We start from the raw sequence: 18,385 nt of genomic DNA, 5'->3' as shown, positions 1-18,385 counted from the left end.
AGGAATCTGGAGCACAGCCCATCTACAATCTCTGCTCCAGCGTTGATAGCTGATCTTTTAGTGTCCGCTCCATTAACTTTTCGGTTCTGTTCCAAAAACCATTGCCCTTTTGTCACTGGATTCACATCTTCCCAAGATCATTGCAGGAAATCTTCTCCCCAATAGTGCTTTATCCTGCCTTGTCTTCATGTCCTGCTGACTGTCCTTGGTTTCTTCTGCAGCGTTCTTAGGTCATGAAAATGCATAAAATCAACAGAACCTGCTGCAAGTACTCTTGAACTACCTGCTCAAGGGAAACAGAATTAATGCTTAAGAGAAAGAACTCTCTTGACCTTTGATCCTCGGTTACTACTTGTCCTGCTGAATATTTCCAACATTTTCTGTTTTTATTCCAGAGCTGTGACAACTTTAGCAAAACCTCTTTTTATTATTCCTCCTGTCATTTTTACCATTTTGGGTTGATAGTTAGTAACTGGGCTGACTAGTATTATTTTATCAGAATCAGGTTTAATACCACCAGCATAGAAACATAGAAACATAGAAAATAGGTGCAGGAGTAGGCCATTCGGCCCTTCGAGCCTGCACCGCCATTTATTATGATCATGGCTGATCATCCAACTCAGAACCCCGCCCCAGCCTTCCCTCCATACCCCCTGACCCCCGTAGCCACAAGGGCCATATCTAACTCCCTCTTAAATATAGCCAATGAACTGGCCTTAACTGTTTCCTGTGGCAGAGAATTCCACAGATTCACTACTCTCTGTGTGAAGAAGTTTTTCCTAATCTCGGTCCTAAAAGGCTTCCCCTCTATCCTCAAACTGTGGCCCCTCGTTCTGGACTTCCCCAACATCGGGAATAATCTTCCTGCATCTAGCCTGTCCAATCCCTTTAGGATCTTATACGTTTCAATCAGATCCCCCTTCAATCTTCTAAATTCCAACGAGTACAAGCCCAGGTCATCCAGTCTCTCTTCATATGAAAGTCCTGCCATCCCAGGAATCAATCTGGTGAACCTTCTTTGTACTCCCTCTATGGCAAGGACGTCTTTCCTCAGATTAGGGGACCAAAACTGCACACAATACTCCAGGTGTGGTCTCACCAAGGCCTTGTACAACAACAGTAGTACCTCCCTGCTCCTGTACTCGAATCCTCTCGCTATAAATGCCAGCATACCTTTCGCCTTTTTTACCGCCTGCTGTACCTGCATGCCCACTTTCAATGACTGGTGTATAATGACACCCAGGTCTCGTTGCACCTCCCCTTTTCCTAATTGGCCACCATTCAGATAATAATCTGTTTTCCTATTTTTGCCAACAAAGTGGATAACTTCACATTTATCCACATTAAATTGCATCTGCCATGAACTTGCCCACTCACCCAACCTATCCAAGTCACCCTGCATCCTCTTAGCATCCTCCTCACAGCTAACACTGCCACCCAGCTTCGTGTCATCCGCAAACTTGGAGATGCTGCATTTAATTCCCTCATCCAAGTCATTAATATATATTGTAAACAACTGGGGTCCCAGCACTGAGCCTTGCGGTACCCTACTAGTCACTGCCTGCCATTCTGAAAAGGTCCCGTTTATTCCCACTCTTTGCTTCCTGCCTGCTAACCAATTCTCCACCCACACCAATACCTTACCGCCAATACCGTGTGCTTTAAGTTTGCACACTAATCTCCTGTGTGGGACCTTGTCAAAAGCCTTTTGAAAATCCAAATATACCACATCCACTGGTTCTCCCCTATCCACTCTACTAGTTACATCCTCAAAAAATTCTATGAGATTCGTCAGACATGATTTTCCTGTCACAAATCCATGCTGACTTTGTCCAATCATTTCACCGCTTTCCAAATGTGCTGTTATCACATCCTTGATAACTGACTCCAGCAGTTTCCCCACCACCGATGTTAGGCTAACCAGTCTATAATTCACCGGTTTCTCTCTCCCTCCTTTTTTAAAAAGTGGAGTTACATTAGCCACCCTCCAATCCTCAGGAACTAGTCCAGAATCTAATGAGTTTTGAAAAATTATCACTAATGCATCCACTATTTCTTGGGCTACTTCCTTAAGCACTCTAGGATGCAGACCATCTGGCCCTGGGGTTTTATCTGCCTTCAATCCCTTCAATTTACCTAACACCACTTCCCTACTAACATGTATTTCGCTCAGTTCCTCCATCTCACTGGACCCTCTGTCCCCTACTATTTCTGGAAGATTATTTATGTCCTCCTTAGTGAAGACAGAACCAAAGTAATTATTCAATTGGTCTGCCATGTCCTTGCTCCCCATAATCAATTCACCCGTTTCTGTCTGCAGGGGACCTACATTTGTCTTTACCAGTCTTTTCCTTTTTACATATCTATAAAAGCTTTTACAGTCGGTTTTTATGTTCCCTGCCAGTTTTCTCTCATAATCTTTTTTCCCCTTCCTAATTAAGCCCTTTGTCCTCCTCTGCTGAACTCTGAATTTCTCCCAGTCCTCAGGTGAACCACTTTCTCTGGCTAATTTGTATGCTTCTTCCTTGGAATTGATACTATCCCTAATTTCTCTTGTCAGCCACGGGTGCACTACCTTCCTTGATTTATTCTTTTGCCGAACTGGGATGAACAATTGTTGTAGTTCATCCATGCAACCTTTAAATGCTTGCCATTGCATATCCACCGTCAATCCTTTAAGTGTCATTTGCCAGTCTATCTTAGCTAATTCACGTCTCATACCTTCAAAGTTATCCCTCTTTAAGTTCAGAACCTTTGTTTCTGAATTAACTATGTCACTCTCCATCTTAATGAAGAATTCCACCATATTATAGTCACTCTTACCCAAGGGGCCTCTCACGACAAGATTACTAATTAACCCTTCCTCATTGCTCAAAACCCAGTCCAGAATAGCCTGCTCTCTAGTTGGTTCCCTGACATGTTGGTTCAAAAAACCATCCCGCATACTTTCCAAGAAATCCTCTTCCTCAGCACCTTTACCAATTTGGTTCACCCAATCTACATGTAGATTGAAGTCACCCATTATAACTGCTGTTCCTTTATTGCACACATTTCTAATTTCCTGTTTAATACCATCTCCGACCTCACTACTACTGTTAGGTGGCCTGTACACAACTCCCACCAGCGTCTTCTGCCCCTTAGTGTTACGCAGCTCTACCCATATCGATTCCACATCTTCCCGGCTTATGTCCTTCCTTTCTATTGCGTTAATATCTTCTTTAACCAGCAACGCCACCCCACCTCCCCTTCCTTCATGTCTATCCCTCCTGAATATTGAATATCCCTGAACGTTGAGCTCCCATCCCTGGTCACCCTGGAGCCATGTCTCTGTGATCCCAACTATATCATAATCATTAATAACAATCTGCACTTTCAATTCATCCACCTTATTACGAATGCTCCTTGCATTGACACACAAAGCCTTCAGGCGCTCTTTTACAACTCTCTTAGCCCTTATACAATTATGCTGAAAAGTGGCCCTTTTTAATGCTTGCCCTGGATTTGTCGGCCTGCCACTTTTACTTTTCTCCTTAGTACTTGTTGCTTCTACCCTCACTTTACACCCCTCTGTCTCTCTGCACTGGTTCCCATCCCCCTGTTGTGAACTAACCTCCTCACACCTAGCCTCTTTAATTTGATTCCCACTCCCCAACCATTCTAGTTTAAAGTCACCTCAGTAGCCCCCGCTAATCTCCCTGCCAGGATATTGGTCCCCCTAGGATTCAAGTGTAACCCGTCCTTTTTGTACAGGTCATGCCTGCGTCAAAAGAGGTCCCAATGATCCAAAAACTTGAATCCCTGCCCCCTGCTCCAATCCCTCAGCCACGCATTTATCCTCCACCTCATCGCATTCCTACTCTCACTGTCGCATGGCACAGGCAGTAATCCCGAGATTACTACCTTTGCAGTCCTTTTTCTCAACTCCCTTCCTAGCTCCCTATATTCTCCTTTCAGGACCTCATCCCTTTTCCTACCTATGTCATTGGTACCTATATGTACCATGACCTCTGGCTCCTCACCCTCCCACTTCAGGATATCTTGGACACGATCAGAAATATCCCGGACCCTGGCACCAGGGAGGCAAACTACCATCCGGGTCTCTGGACTGCATCCACAGAATCGCCTATCTGACCCCCTTACTATCGAGTCCCCTATCACAACTGCCCTCCTCTTCCTTGCCCTACCCTTCTGAGCTACAGGGCCAGACTCTGTGCCGGAGGCACGGTCACTGTCGCTTCCCCCGGGTAAGCTGTCCCCCCCAACAGTACTCAAACAGGAGTACCTGTTGTTAAGGGGCACAGCCACCGGGGTACTCCCTATTACCTGACTCTTCCCCTTCCCCCTCCTAACCATGACCCACTTGTCTGCCTCCCGTGGCCCCGGCGTGACCACCTGCCTGCAACTCCTCTCTATCACCTCCTCACTCTCCCTGACCAGACGAAGGTCATCGAGCTGCAGCTCCAGTTCCGTAACGCGGTCCCTTAGGAGATGCATCTCGATGCACTTGGCGCAGATGTAGATGTCCGGGAGGCTTGGAGACTCCAGGGCCTCCCACATCCGACACCGAGAACAACAAACTGCCCTCACACTCATACTGCCCCTCTCCTCAAATAACAACAGAAAATGACTGCCAAACCTTCCTCGCCTGTTTCCGCCTAAGCCCGTTGAGCCGAAGCCCTTAAGTCTTCACTCTGCTCCCCGCTCACTCCGCAGCCCGCAAACTATGCTGCCCGCTCTATGAGGCTCTGTTCCCTTTAAATCTGCCGCGCTGCACAGCCCGACGTCACACGCCTGCGCAGACCCGCCTCTCAGAACGCCATTGGAGAAAAAAAATAACGAAAATTTCAAAAATGTCTTTCTCGGCACTCCCACTCAGACCCTCAGACTCCTTCTTCATATGTCGTGAAATTTGTTCTTATGTGGTAGCAATACATTGCAACACATAATAATAGAGAAAAGCTGTGACTTACAGTAAGCAAATATATATATATCTTTATAGGCACCTGTTAGTCTTGTGAGACCATGGATTTGCGCCTTGGAAGGTTTCCAGGGCGCAGGCCTGGGCAAGGTTTTATGGAAGACCAGCAGCTGCCCCTGCTGCAAGTCTCCCCTCTCCACACCACTGATGTTGTCAAAGGGAAGGGCACTAGGGCCAATACAGCTTGGCACCGGTGTCGTCGCAGAGCAATGTGTGGTTAAGTGCCTTGCTCAAGGACACAACACGCTGCCTCAGCTGAACTAGCGACCTTCAGATCACTAGACCGAAACCTTAACCACTTGGCCACTGCACCAACACAAATATATATACATATATGTATGTATCTATATATCTTTATTTATTTATTTATTTATTTATTTATTTTAAATCTCTCCCTCTTCCAGTGTAGAGTGCCCTTCTGCTTCAAAATACCTACAATTGTTCCTGTACCAACAAAGACCAAGGTAACATGTCTGAACGACTGGCGTCCTGTTGCACCACCTCAATAATAAGCAAATGCTTTGAGAGGCTGGTCAAGGACTACATCGGCAACATGCTACCACCCACATTGGACCCCCTACAACTCACCTACCGACACAACTGATCGATAGATGACGGAATAGCCACCGTCCTTACACACCTGAGGAAGAAGGATGCTTATGTGAGAATGCTGTTCTTGGACTACTGTTCAGCATTCAACACCATAATTCTCTCCAGGCTTGACAAGAAGCTCGGAGATCTTGGACTTCACCCTGCCTTACGTAGCTGGATCCTGGACTTCCTGTCAAATTGCCAGCAGGTGGTCAGAATGGGCTCCCTCACCTCTGCCCCTCTGACCCCCAACACAGGAGCCCCCCAGGGCTGTGTCCTAAGACCCCTCCTTTACTCTCTGTATACCCATGACTATGTCACCATCCATGGCTCCAACTTGGTAATTAAATTTGCAGATGATAGTACATTGATTGGCCATATCTCAAATAATAGCGATGAAGCCTATAGAAAAGAAGTCATCACCCTGATACAGTGATGTCAAGAAAGCCTCTCCCTCAACGTTGCAAAAACAAAGGAGCTGGTTGTGGACTACAGGAGGAATGGAGGCAGGCTAAACCCTATTGACATCAATGGATCTGGGGTTGATAGGGTGAACAGCTTCAAGTTCCTTGGTATACAGAACATGGGCATGGTAAAGTCACAGAGTCTCTCGGAAGTCCCATCATCTCACGCAGACGGTGAACCTCCAGCACCGCAAACTTGCCGATGCAGTATCCTGGAAGCACCCGACCACAGTCCAACTCCGAGTCCGTCCAAAAACTCCGAGCCTCCAACCAGCTCCCCGACACCGATGCACCGAGCACCATCTCTGCTGAGTGCTTTGACCCCGGCCCCGGCAACAGGCAAAAGGCAAGGCCAAGGATTTGGGGCCTTCCCCTCCGGAGATTCTCGATGGCACAGTAGCAGCGGCAGCGAAGCGGGCATTTCAGAAGTTTCTCCACATGTTCCCCCGTGCTTCTCACGGCTGTCTGCATCAAATCAGGATTGTGTACGGCATCCTACTTCACAAATACAATATCAATTCAGAGCAGCCGCGCACGCTGCGTCGCTCTGTCATCTTTTCCTCCCTCCTGATGTCTTCCCTAGACTTATGCAGCCAATGGAACCAGAGTGTTTCATAAGATAGTTATAGGTGATTTTAACTTTCCCCATATTGAATGGGGCTACTTTACTGTATGAAGGTTGGCTGGGAAAGAGTTTGTCAAACATGTTCAGGAAAGTCTCCGTCATCAGTACATAGAAGTCCCAATGAGAGAGTGTGTGATACTTGATCTCCTATCAGGGAATGGGATGGGGCAGGTGACAGAAGTTTGAATAGGGGAATACTCACATCTAGTGACCAAAATGCCATTAGTTTCAAGGTAATTATGGAAAAAAAGATAGGTCTGGTCTTCAGGTTGAGATTGCATATTGGAAAAAGGCCAATTTTGATGGTATTAGAAAAGATCTTGCAAGTATGGATTTGGGATAGTACTTGGTAAATTAGAGGCCTTCAAAGCTGAAATTTTGAGAATACAGAGTTTTTAATGGTCCTGTCAGAATGAAAGGATAACAGATTTATGAGATCTTGGTTTGCAAGAGATATTGAGGCGCTGGAAATCAGGAGGGGTAAAAGTGGTGGGCCGGTGGGCATAGTGGCATCAGCTCTGGACTTCGAAACAGATGGTCCTGAGTTCAAACCCAGCTGGGTCCCAACCTGCGCAGCGGTATCTGCACGTAGGAAAGGCCTGGCAACCGACTTCCGTATCTTGCTACGAAAACCCTATGGGCAACTACACTAGCCATAGGGTTGCCATGACGACTCAGCGGCACTCAACAACAACAACAAAAGAGGACATGAGGTTTTGCTCCAGCAGACACGGTGAAGGAAAATCTTCTGCAGATATATTAAGAGCAAAGGGACAAAATAGGCCCTCTGGAAGATCAGAGTGGTAATCTAAGGAGCCGAAAGAGATGGGGGAGAACTTAAATGGATTTTTTTTTGCATCTGTATTTACTTGGGAGATGGGCACAGAGTCAAAAGATGTGAGGAAATGCCGCAGCAAGGTTATGGACCCTATACAGGTTATAGAGAAGGAGGTGTTTGCTGCCTTGAGGCAAATAAGGGTGGATAAATCCCCAGGGCCAGACAAGGTGTTCCGTGGGATCCTGCGGGAGGCAAGTGCAAAAGCTGCAGGGGCCTAGCAGAAGTGTTTAAAACATTCTTGGCGACAGGCGAGGTGCTGGAGGGTTGGAGGATGGCTAATGTTGTCTCATTGTTTAAGAAAGGCTCTGTGAATAAGCCAGGAAATTATAGGCCAGTGAGCCTGACATCAGTAGTGGGGAAGTTATTGGAAGGTATTCTGAGGGACCATGACTGACTGGTACTGGTTAGTGATAGTCAGCACGGCTTTATGCATGGTTAGTCATCTCTAACTAATCTTATAGAATTTTTAGAGGAATTTATCAGGAAAGTTGATGAAGACAAGGCTGTGGATGCTGTCTATATAGAACTTTAACGAGACCACACTAGGGTGGGTCTTACACGGTGGGTGATAGGGCACTGAGGAGTGCAGGTAGACCAGAGGGATCTGGGAATTCAGAGCCATAATCCCTTGAAAGTGGGGTCACAGGTAAATAGGGTTTTAAAGAAAGTTTTTGGCACATTGGCCTTCAGAAATCAAAGTATTCAGTACAGGAGTTGAGATGTTATGTTTAAACTGTATAAGACATTAGTGAGGTCTAATTTGGAGTATTGTGTGCAATTTTGGTCACCTACCTATGGGAAAGGAGTAAATAAGATTGAAAGAGTGCAGAGAGAATGTTAGTGGGACTTGAGGGCCTGAGTTATAGGGATAGGTTGAAAGGGTAAAAGATTGAAGGGAGAATTGATGGACATGAACAAAATTGTGAGGGGTATAGATAGGGTACACGCAAGCAGTTTTTTTTCCACTGAGGTTGCGTGAAACTACAATTATAGGTCATGGGTTAAGAGTGAAAGGTGAAATGTTTAAGGGGAACATGAGGGAGAACTTCTTCACCTAGAGAATGGCGAGATTGTGGAACAAGCTGCCAGCACAAGTGGTCGATGTGGGGTTTCAACATATAAGAGAAATTTGGATGGATACACGGATGAGAGGGGTTTGGAGGGCTATGGTCCAGGTGCAGATCAATGAGTCTAGGAAGACTAATGGCTTGGCAAAGACTAGATGGGCCAAGGGGCTTGATTCTGCGCTCTGGTGTTCTATGACTCTATCAGGCATATTTAAAGCAGAGCTTGCTAGGTTAACTTAGTCGGGGCATCAAAGGTTACAGGGAAAAAACAGGAGAGTGTGATTGAAAAGGATAGTAAATCAGTCATGATGGAATAATGGAATAGACATGATGGGCCAAATGGCCTAATTCTGCTCCTACTTATGTCTTAAGGTTTGTGAAACTTATTGCCTAAAAATTCATTCCTGGTAATTGCGTCAAATGCACAATATATTCATGCTATCTTGACTTCAAATACAAACAAATTAAAATTGGAGAAGACAGACAGGCACTTTTAGTGCTTTTAGTGTTACAGAAGGGGAATGAATTTCCAAGTAAATGCGTTTCATAAATTTGAAAACTGCTATTGGTAAAGTAAGTGGATCATCATTTAACTTCGGCATGCATGACTCTTCCTGTAGATCAGCTTAAAAAAGCCAAAAAATATTTTTTTGCTGTTTGTTTTTGTACTTGATATTTAAGTTTGGGTGGCGGGGTGGAGACGACCAGAGGAGGTGTAAGATGTTCCTTCCCTCCACTAGCCTGCAAGTCACCCTCGGGCAAGGTGTAGCGCCTGTGTAGCCCCCCCCCTCCCCAATCAGGGTCACGCGACCATAGGAGCAGATGGTGAATAGTTGTATTGTAGGTTTTTTTAAAATAAAATGACTCCAGACGTTTTATATTTAAGGAAAACCACAACAACTCATTTACTGTATTCCAAAAACGAAGCACAGTAACAGAACTTCACGCAATTACATCATCACATCAGACCAGCCTCTTAAAGTGAACCCCAACTCAACATTGGTGGTTGTGAATTGTGTACATTTCCACCCATTACATTACCCTGCGGTATGGGCAACTGGTACATATCACAAGTCCTGGTTATACGACCACCAACGCCAGGCAGACAAACGCTGAAGAGTATTGATAATGGCTGGGGTCACCCATCTTGTAAAGACACCGCCCAGAAGAAAGCAATGACAAACCGTTTCTGTAGAAAAATTTGCCAGGAATGGTCATGGTCATGGGAAGACCAGGATCGCCTACGTCAATACAACACAGCACATAATGATGATGTCATATGACACAGCACATAATGATGATGCTTAAGTTTGATATATTGAAATATTCTCTTGTTATAGCAGAGATGATAATCCACTTATGTGAACTGGATTAATGTCTATTAAAATAGCTGATAGAGAAATCTCAGACAAGTGTATTTAGTGTCTTCTCCTATTAATAATGCTGACAGTAGTTCCTAAGCTTTTAAAATGCATTAGAGATCAAGAAATTACAGTGTGGCATACAGTGCTTTGGCATTCAGCATGCAGGAGTTATACATCACCTTGACCATGGACAGGACTTTGAGAGCATAATCTTCTGAAGAACAATGAGACCAGAGTGTCAGAGTGATGGGAACACTTGCGCAGAGAGCCAGTCAGTTTCAGGTCCTAACATTCGAGTGACCTCTCTCCCCCGATGCTGTCAGCGGATGGCGCTGTAGTGAGACTTAATCGGCACAGTTTGTAGATTTGGGCTGTCAGGTTTATGATGTGTTCTAGTTCTGGGCATTCTTTTTTGTCACCACTTTTGGGCAATTTTTGAATTGGAGTGGCCTGCAGATAATGAACACCGAGCTGAACGGAACTGAAAAGTGCCTGTAGATTTTGTGTTTTGTATTCTTTGTTATGGCTCATTTTTTTTCTGTTGTCGTATGCATGTGGGGGGAGGGGGATTTGATGTTTGATGTTCTGCTTTGAATGGGTTGGTTCTATGGTTCTTCTTTGTTTCATGGCTGTCTATGGCAAGACAAATTTCAGGGTTGCATACTTCCTGCCTACTTTGATAATAAAGCTTTTTTTTCTGGTGGGGGAGGGAGGATCGTGACCTGGCTGCTGCTTGTGCGAGGGAGGGGGAGTTGGGTTGGGGGTCTTTGGTGTCCTAACATTTTAATTGTCATTCATTCTTTGGGGCACTCCTCTGTTTTTGTGGATGTTTGTAAAGAAAAAGAATTTCAGGATGTATATTGTATACATTTCTCTGACATTAAGTATACCTATTGAAACCTATTAAATGTATTTTGAATCTTTGAATCAATTAATCTGAAACAATAACTCTGCTTCTCTCTCTAGAGTTACTGCCTGGCCTGGGACCTTCATTATAATTAAAGTTCAAACTACACCTAATATCAAAGTTTGTATGCTATGTATACCTTGTATAGGTTTGTATACCTTGGGATTCATCTTATTACAGGCAGCCACAAAACAAAGAAACCCAAAAGAACCCATTAAAAAAAGACCGTCGAACACACACAGTGCAAAAAAAATCATGCAAACAATAAAAGAAAGTAAATAACATACAGAACTAAAGTTCATGGAAGTGAATTCAAGCCATGAAGGCTGTAGTCGATCCAGGAGCCCGTCTGTTGCAGGCCGCATACTCAGTTCAGTGTAGAGTCAAGTCACCTTGCCTCGGACCTGCTGCCTCGAGTCAACTCCAAGTCTACTCCAGCAATGGCCATACATTGGCTCCTTCCCCACTCCCGGGCCTGGGCCCCTCTGCCTCAGTTTGCCCATACATGCCACGTCACAACCAGGCAGCGTCTATGGAAAAAAAAGTACAGTCAATGTTTTGGGCCAAGACCCTTCATCCATTAGAATTTTTGGTATTAATAGACAATAGACAATAGGTGCAGGAGTAGGCCATTCGGCCCTTCGAGCCAGCACCGCCATTCACTGTGGTCATGGCTGATCATCCACAATCAGTATCCAGTTCCTGCCTTATCCCCATAACCTCTGATTCCGCTATCTTTAAGAGCTCTATCCATCTCTTTCTTGAAAGCATCCAGAGACTTGGCCTCCGCAGACTTCTGAGGTAGAGCATTCCATATATCCACCATTCTCTGGGTGAAAAAAGTTTTTCCTCAGCTCCATTCTAAATGGCCTACCCCTTATTCTTAAACTGTAGCCTCTGGTTCTGGACTCACCCATCAGCAGGAACATGCTTCCTGCCTCCAGTGTGTCCAATCCCTTAATAATCTTATATGTTTCAATAAGATCCCCTCTCAGCCTTCTAAATTCCAGAGTATACAAGCCCAGTTGCTCCAATCTTTCGACATATGACAGTCCCGCCATCTCGGGAATTAACCTTGTGAACCTACGCTGCACTCCCTCAATAGCAAGAATGTCCTTCCTCAAATTTGGAGACCAGAACTGCATACAGTACTCCAGGTGTGGTCTCACCAGGGCCCTGTACAGCTGCAGAAGGACCTCTTTGCTCTTATACTCAATTCCCCTTGTTATGAAGGCCAGCATGCCATTAGCTTTCTTCACTGCCTGCTGTACTTGCATGCTTGCTTTCAGTGACTGATGCACAAGTACAGCTAGATCTCATTGTGCTTTCCTAACTTGACTCAATTTAGATAATAATTTGCCTTCCCGTTCTTACCACCAAAGTGGATAACCTCAAATTTATCCACATTAAACTGCATCTGCCATGCATCTGCCCACTCACCCAGCCTGTCCAAGTCACCCTGCATTCTCATAACATCCTTTCTCACATTTCACACTGCCACCCAGCTTTGTGTCATTGGCAAATTTGCTAATGTTACTTTTAATTCCCTCATCTAAATCATTAATATATGTTGTAAACAGCTGTGGTCCCAGCACTGAACCCTGCGGTACCCCACTGGTCACTGCCTGCCATTCCGAAAGGGGCCCGTTAATCGCTACTCTTTGTTTTCTGTCAGCCAGCCAATTTTCAATCCATGTCAAAACTCTGCCCCCAATACCATGTGCCCTAATTTTGCCCACTAATCTCCTATGTGGGACTTTATCAAAGGCTTTCTGAAACTCCAGGTACACTACATCCACTGGCTCTCCCTTGTCCATTTTCATAGTCACATCCTCAAAAAGTTCCAGAAGATTAGTCAAGCACGATCTCCCTTTCGTAAATCCATGCTGACTCGGACCAATCCTGTTACTACTAATTAGATGTGTCGTAATTTCATCTTTTATAATTGACTCCAGCATCTTTCCCACCACCGACGTCAGGCTAACCGGTCTATAATTCCCTGTTTTCTCTCTTCCTCCCTTCTTGAAGAGAGGGACAACATTAGCCACCCTCCAATCCACAGGAACAGATTCTGAATCTATAGAACATTGGAAGATGATTACCAATGCGTCCACGATTTCTAAAGCCACCTCCTTAAGTACCCTGGGATGCAGACCATCAGGTCCCGGGGACTTATCAGCCTTCAGACCCAACAGCCTATCCAACACCATTTCCTGCCTAATATAAATTTCCTTCAATTCATCCATTACCCTAGGTCCTTTGGCCACTATTACATCTGGGAAATTGTTTGTGTCTTCCCTAGTGAAGACAGATCCAAAGTACCTGTTCAACTCGTCTGCCATTTCCTTGTTCTCCATAATAAATTCACCTGCTTCTGTCTTTAAGGGCCCAATTTTGGTCTTAACTATTTTTTTCTTTTTCACATACCTAAAGAAGCTTTTACTATCCTCCTTTATATTCTTGGCTAGTTCACCTTCGTACCTCATTTTTTCTCCACGTATTGCCTTTTTAGTTGCCCTCTGTTGCTCTTTAAAAGTTTCCCAATCCTTCGGCTTCCCACTCATCTTTGCTATGTTATACTTCTCTTTTATTTTTATACTGTCCATTACTTCCCTTGTCAGCCACAACCTCCCCTTACTCCCCTTAGGATCTTTCTTCCTCTTTGGAATGAACGGATCCTGCACCTTACGCATTATTCCCAGAAACACTTGCCATTGCTGTATTATTAAGGAAGCTGCAGAAAAGCATATCATTATTCCATAATTATCATGTACTTTAGGAAAAGACTGTGACAGGGAGAAACAACACACATAAAAGTTGCTGGTGAACGCAGCAGGCCAGGCAGCATCTATAGGAAAGGGTACAGTCGACGTTTCGGGCCGAGACCCTTCGTCAGGACTAACTGAAAGAAGAGCTAGTAAGAGATTTGAAAGTGGGAGGGGGAGGGGGAGATCTGAAATGATAGGAGAAGACAGGAGGGGGAGGGATGGAGCCAAGAGCTGTCCGTTTTGCTGAACACCTACTCCCTGTCCACCAGAGAAAGTAGGATCTCCCAGTGGCCACACATTGTAATTCCACATCCCATTCCCATTCTGAAATGTCCATCCACAGCCTCCTCTGCTGTAAAGATGAAGCCACACTCAGGTTGGAGGAACAAAACCTTATATTCCGTCTGGGTAGCCTCCAACCTGATGGCATGAACATTGACTTCTCTAACTTCCGTTAATGCCCCACCTCCCCCTCATACCCCAACCATTATTTATTTATTATTATTATTATTATTAACTTTTTTCTTTTTTTTCCTCTCTCTCCTTTTTCTCCCTCTGTTCCTCTCACTATACTCCTTGCCCATCCTCTGGGCTTCTCCCCCCCCAACCCCTTCTTTCTCCCTGGACCTCCTGTCCCATGATCCTCTCGTATCCCTTTTGCCAATCACCTGTCCAGCTCTTGGCTCCATCCCTCCCCCTCCTGTCTTCTCCTATCATTTCGGATCTCCCCCTCCCCCTCCCACTTTCAAATCTCTTACTAGCTCTTCTTTCAGTTAGTCCTGACGAAGGGTCTGGGCCCGAAATGTCGACTGCACCTCTTCCTAGAGACGCTGCCTGGCCTGCTGCATTCCCCAGCAACTTTTATGTGTGTTGCTTGAAACTGCAGCATCTGCAGATTTCCTCGTGTTTGCGTGATAGGGAGAAGGCAGGTTAATGGTATTGAGAGGGAAAATAAGAATTGAGAGGGAAAATAAGAATGGTGGAGCAGAGACCATTGGCCAAAGGCCTCATTCTGCTCCTAGGTCTTATGGTGTGAGTCACAATTCTGAATGATGTTCCAAAATAATTTCACTCATTACAAAGGGGTTATTTCTCTTTAAAAGGGATACAGGTAATAGAATTGCACACTTGTTAAACCTTGGGGGGGGGGGGAGAGAGTGGAATAATAACTTCAAAATGCTTCTGAGCATGTATTTTCTTCAAAATCACTCGCATATATTGATATCAAATGCCAAGTGCAGGCTAACAAGTCATTCATCCATCTTTCTCAGAACTTTAACAAATCAAATATTTTTAACCACAGACCATAAGGCATAAGAGCAGAATTAGCCAAATGAGTCTACTCTGCCTTTTCTAAAGATTGTCTAATGATCTCTGAGGGATGAACTCAGACAGAAGGAGCCTATTTGGAACAGCTTTATGAATATTGTGGCTCTGTAGAAATCACAGCGGTCAGGCACGTCTCCAGCTCCCTCCGTTGCTCTATCTTGTATGTCTACATTCTCCCAGGACACACTTGAAACTACAGATCCGGTCAGTTTCTGGACCTGAGGGCTATAATATTTACTCAAAATTCAAAGTAAAGTATGTATAGTATATACCGGCTGTGTGGTTAAAAAGGCACAACAGCACCTCTTTCACCTCAGACAGTTGAAGTAGTTTGGTGTGGGCCCCCAAATCTGAAGAACTTTCTACAGGGGCACAATTGAGAGCATCCTGACTGGCTGCATCACTGCCTGGTACGGGAACTGTACCTCCCTCAATCGCAGGACTCTGCAGAGAGTGGTGCGGACAGCCCAGTGCATCTGTAGATGTGAACTTCCCACTATCCAGGACATTTACAAAGGTAAGTGTTTAAAAAGGATCATTGGGGACCCGAATCACCCTAACCACAAACTGTTCCAGCTGCCACTATCTGGGAAACGGTACTGCAGGATAAAAGCCAGGACCAACAGGCTTCGGGACAGCTTCTTCCACCAGGCCATCAGACTGATTAATTCATGCTGACGCAACTGTATTTCTATGTTATATTGACTGTCCTGTTGTACATCCTATTGATTATAAATTACTATAAATTGTGCTTTGCACATTTGGACGGAGATGTGCCATAAAGAGTTTTACTTCTCATGTATATGAAGGATGTAAGTAATAAAGTCAATTCAATTCAATTCAAATACTACCCTAAGATTCATTTTCTTGCATGCATTCACAGCAGAAAGTTCAAAGTTTAAAGTAAAATTTATTACCAGAGTACATATCATCACATACAACCCTGAGATTTATTTTCTGCGGGCATACTTAGCAAATCTATAGAACAGTAACTGTAAACAGGATCAATGAACAACAAACTGCAAATCCAGGTTTAAATAAATAGCAAAAAATAGCGAGCATGAAATAACAAGATAAAAAAGTCTTCAAATGAGAGCAGTTTTCACTTTTTGTACAAGAGCCGGATGGTCGAGGGGTGGTAACTGTTCTTGAACCTGGTAGTGCGAGTCCTGAGGCTCCTGTGCCTTCTACCTGATGGCAGCAGTGAGAAAAGAGCATGGTCTGGGTGGTGGGGATCTCTGATAATGGATGCTGTTTTTCTACAGCAACGTTTCATGTAGATGTGCTCAATGGTTGGGAGGGCTTTACCTGTGATGTACCGGGATGAATCCATTACCTTTTGTAGGATTTTCCGCTCAAAAGTATTGAACAACGAGCAATGGAGGACTGCACAGAAACAAAAAATAACATGCAAACAATGTGCAAAAGAAGGCGAAGTGTGCAAATACAAAAATAAATAATACTGAGAACCTGAGTTGTAGAGTTCTTGGAAGTGAGTCAATGGGTTGTGTCTAATGATCAGTTCAGCATTGAGGTGAGTGAAGTTATTCGCGCTAGTTAAGGAGCCTGATGGCTGGAGGGTAATAACTGCTTCTGTAGCTGGTGGTGTGGGACCTAAGGCTCCTGTGTCTCCTTCCTGATGGCAACAGCAAGAAGGGAACATGGCCTGGATGGTAGGCATCCCAGTCCTGATATTGTAGATGGATCTAGCCACTCTTCCTACATGTTTTTTCTACACATGGTTGGGAAAAATAATAGCCTACAGATTTAACATGGAGAGCATTCCAACTGGCTGCATCACCATCTGATATGGGGTGGCGGGAGTGGCACTGCGCCGGATGGAAATCAGCTGCAGAAAGTTGTAAACTCAGTCAGCTCCATCATGGGCACCAGCCTCCCCAGCGTCCAGGACATCTTCAAGGAGCGATGTCTCAAAAAGGTGGCATTCATCATTAAGGAACCTCATCACCTAGGACATGCCCTCTCCCCATTGCTACCATCAGGAAGGAGATACAGGAGCCTGAAGGCACACACTCAACGATTCAGGAACAGCTTCTTCCCCTCGGCCATCAGATTTCCAAATGGACATTGAACCCATGAACACTACCTCACTACTTTTTTATTTCTCTCTTTTTGCACAACTTATTTAATGTAACTTTAATATATATATATATATCTATGCTTCCTACTGTAATTTGCATTTTTATTATTATATATTGCATTGTACTGTTGCAGCGTAACAACAAATTAAACTTGATTCTGATTCTGATCTTATGCTGCAAATTTAGTCCAATTCTGTGTTAAAGACACCATGCAGGCTTATAACCTTCATTAAGGAAGGTTAGTTAAAAAACATAATTGAATAAAGTATTGCTTTCTTTTTGTACTTGAGAAGACGACATGAATATCTGGAACGCACCTTTTCCTGCATTAATTCTGGGTTCTGTTTGATCCTTGCCTGCATTAAACCTGATTGATTGCCAGAATACTCATAGACTGAGCGCATTTATTCTCCTCCATTATCTAAAAGCAACATGAAAAGAAAAAGATTTGTGCCAACTTCACAAGCTGTTGTAAACAAATTTCTGCTTTGACAACAGTGGGAGTGCTGAATCGCCAGATGTTGAGTGCAGAGATGCATATCAAGTTCAAATTTATTGTCATCTGAATGTACCTATATACGGACAAATGAAACAACTATCCTCCAGACCACAAAAACGTGTATCACACACAACACATGAAACAAAATTATACCACAAATAAGTTAATAAAATATAACTCAAAGAGCAGTGCAGGTTAACAGTAAACAGCTCTCTATCCTAGTGATGAGACCTCGGTGGTGGCAGAATATTCAAAAGTCTCACAGCCTGAGGGAAGAAGCTGTTACCCGGTCTGGTAGTCCTAGTCCTGATGCTTCTGTGCCCTTTCTGACAATAGTGGGTCAAAGAGATAGTGGGATGGATATGTTAGGGCATATTCTGGAGCTATGGTTTATAGTAAATACTAATCTTATCAGCAGCCCGTCTTCAGACCTGAAAGTGGAATGCAGATTGAATTTAAAATGTAGCTCTGAACAATGGCCTTCCATTTGACCGCAGAAGCCTGTATATGCATGAATGCAGCCCAGAGTCAGTGGCAATTAGCATTCATTTCGGATGTCTGGAGTGTGGGTGCGAAGAAGAAGATGTGTGCAAACTATATGTAATTCAAAGGAAACATTGTAGATACATTGCAGTTGTAGAATTGTCCTGCTGTTTCCCTTGATCTTCAGCATATAAAAATGTCATGTAATAGTGGGTCGGGAGGACTCTTCCTGCAAGAATGTCTCACTGTGATGCCTGTTGCTAAATTTTTGCTGAATAAAACACTTCTATATCCACTAGCTTCAGTTTCTCTCTGGCTACTTTGTTCACTGTTACAACAGGCAGAGGGGATCCTCATAAATTTTTCAGGC

This window comes from Mobula birostris, chromosome 29 (genome assembly GCF_030028105.1).
Source record: "Mobula birostris isolate sMobBir1 chromosome 29, sMobBir1.hap1, whole genome shotgun sequence".
Taxonomy (NCBI): Eukaryota; Metazoa; Chordata; class Chondrichthyes; order Myliobatiformes; family Myliobatidae; genus Mobula; species Mobula birostris.
Note: the sequence above shows the minus strand (reverse complement) of the source record.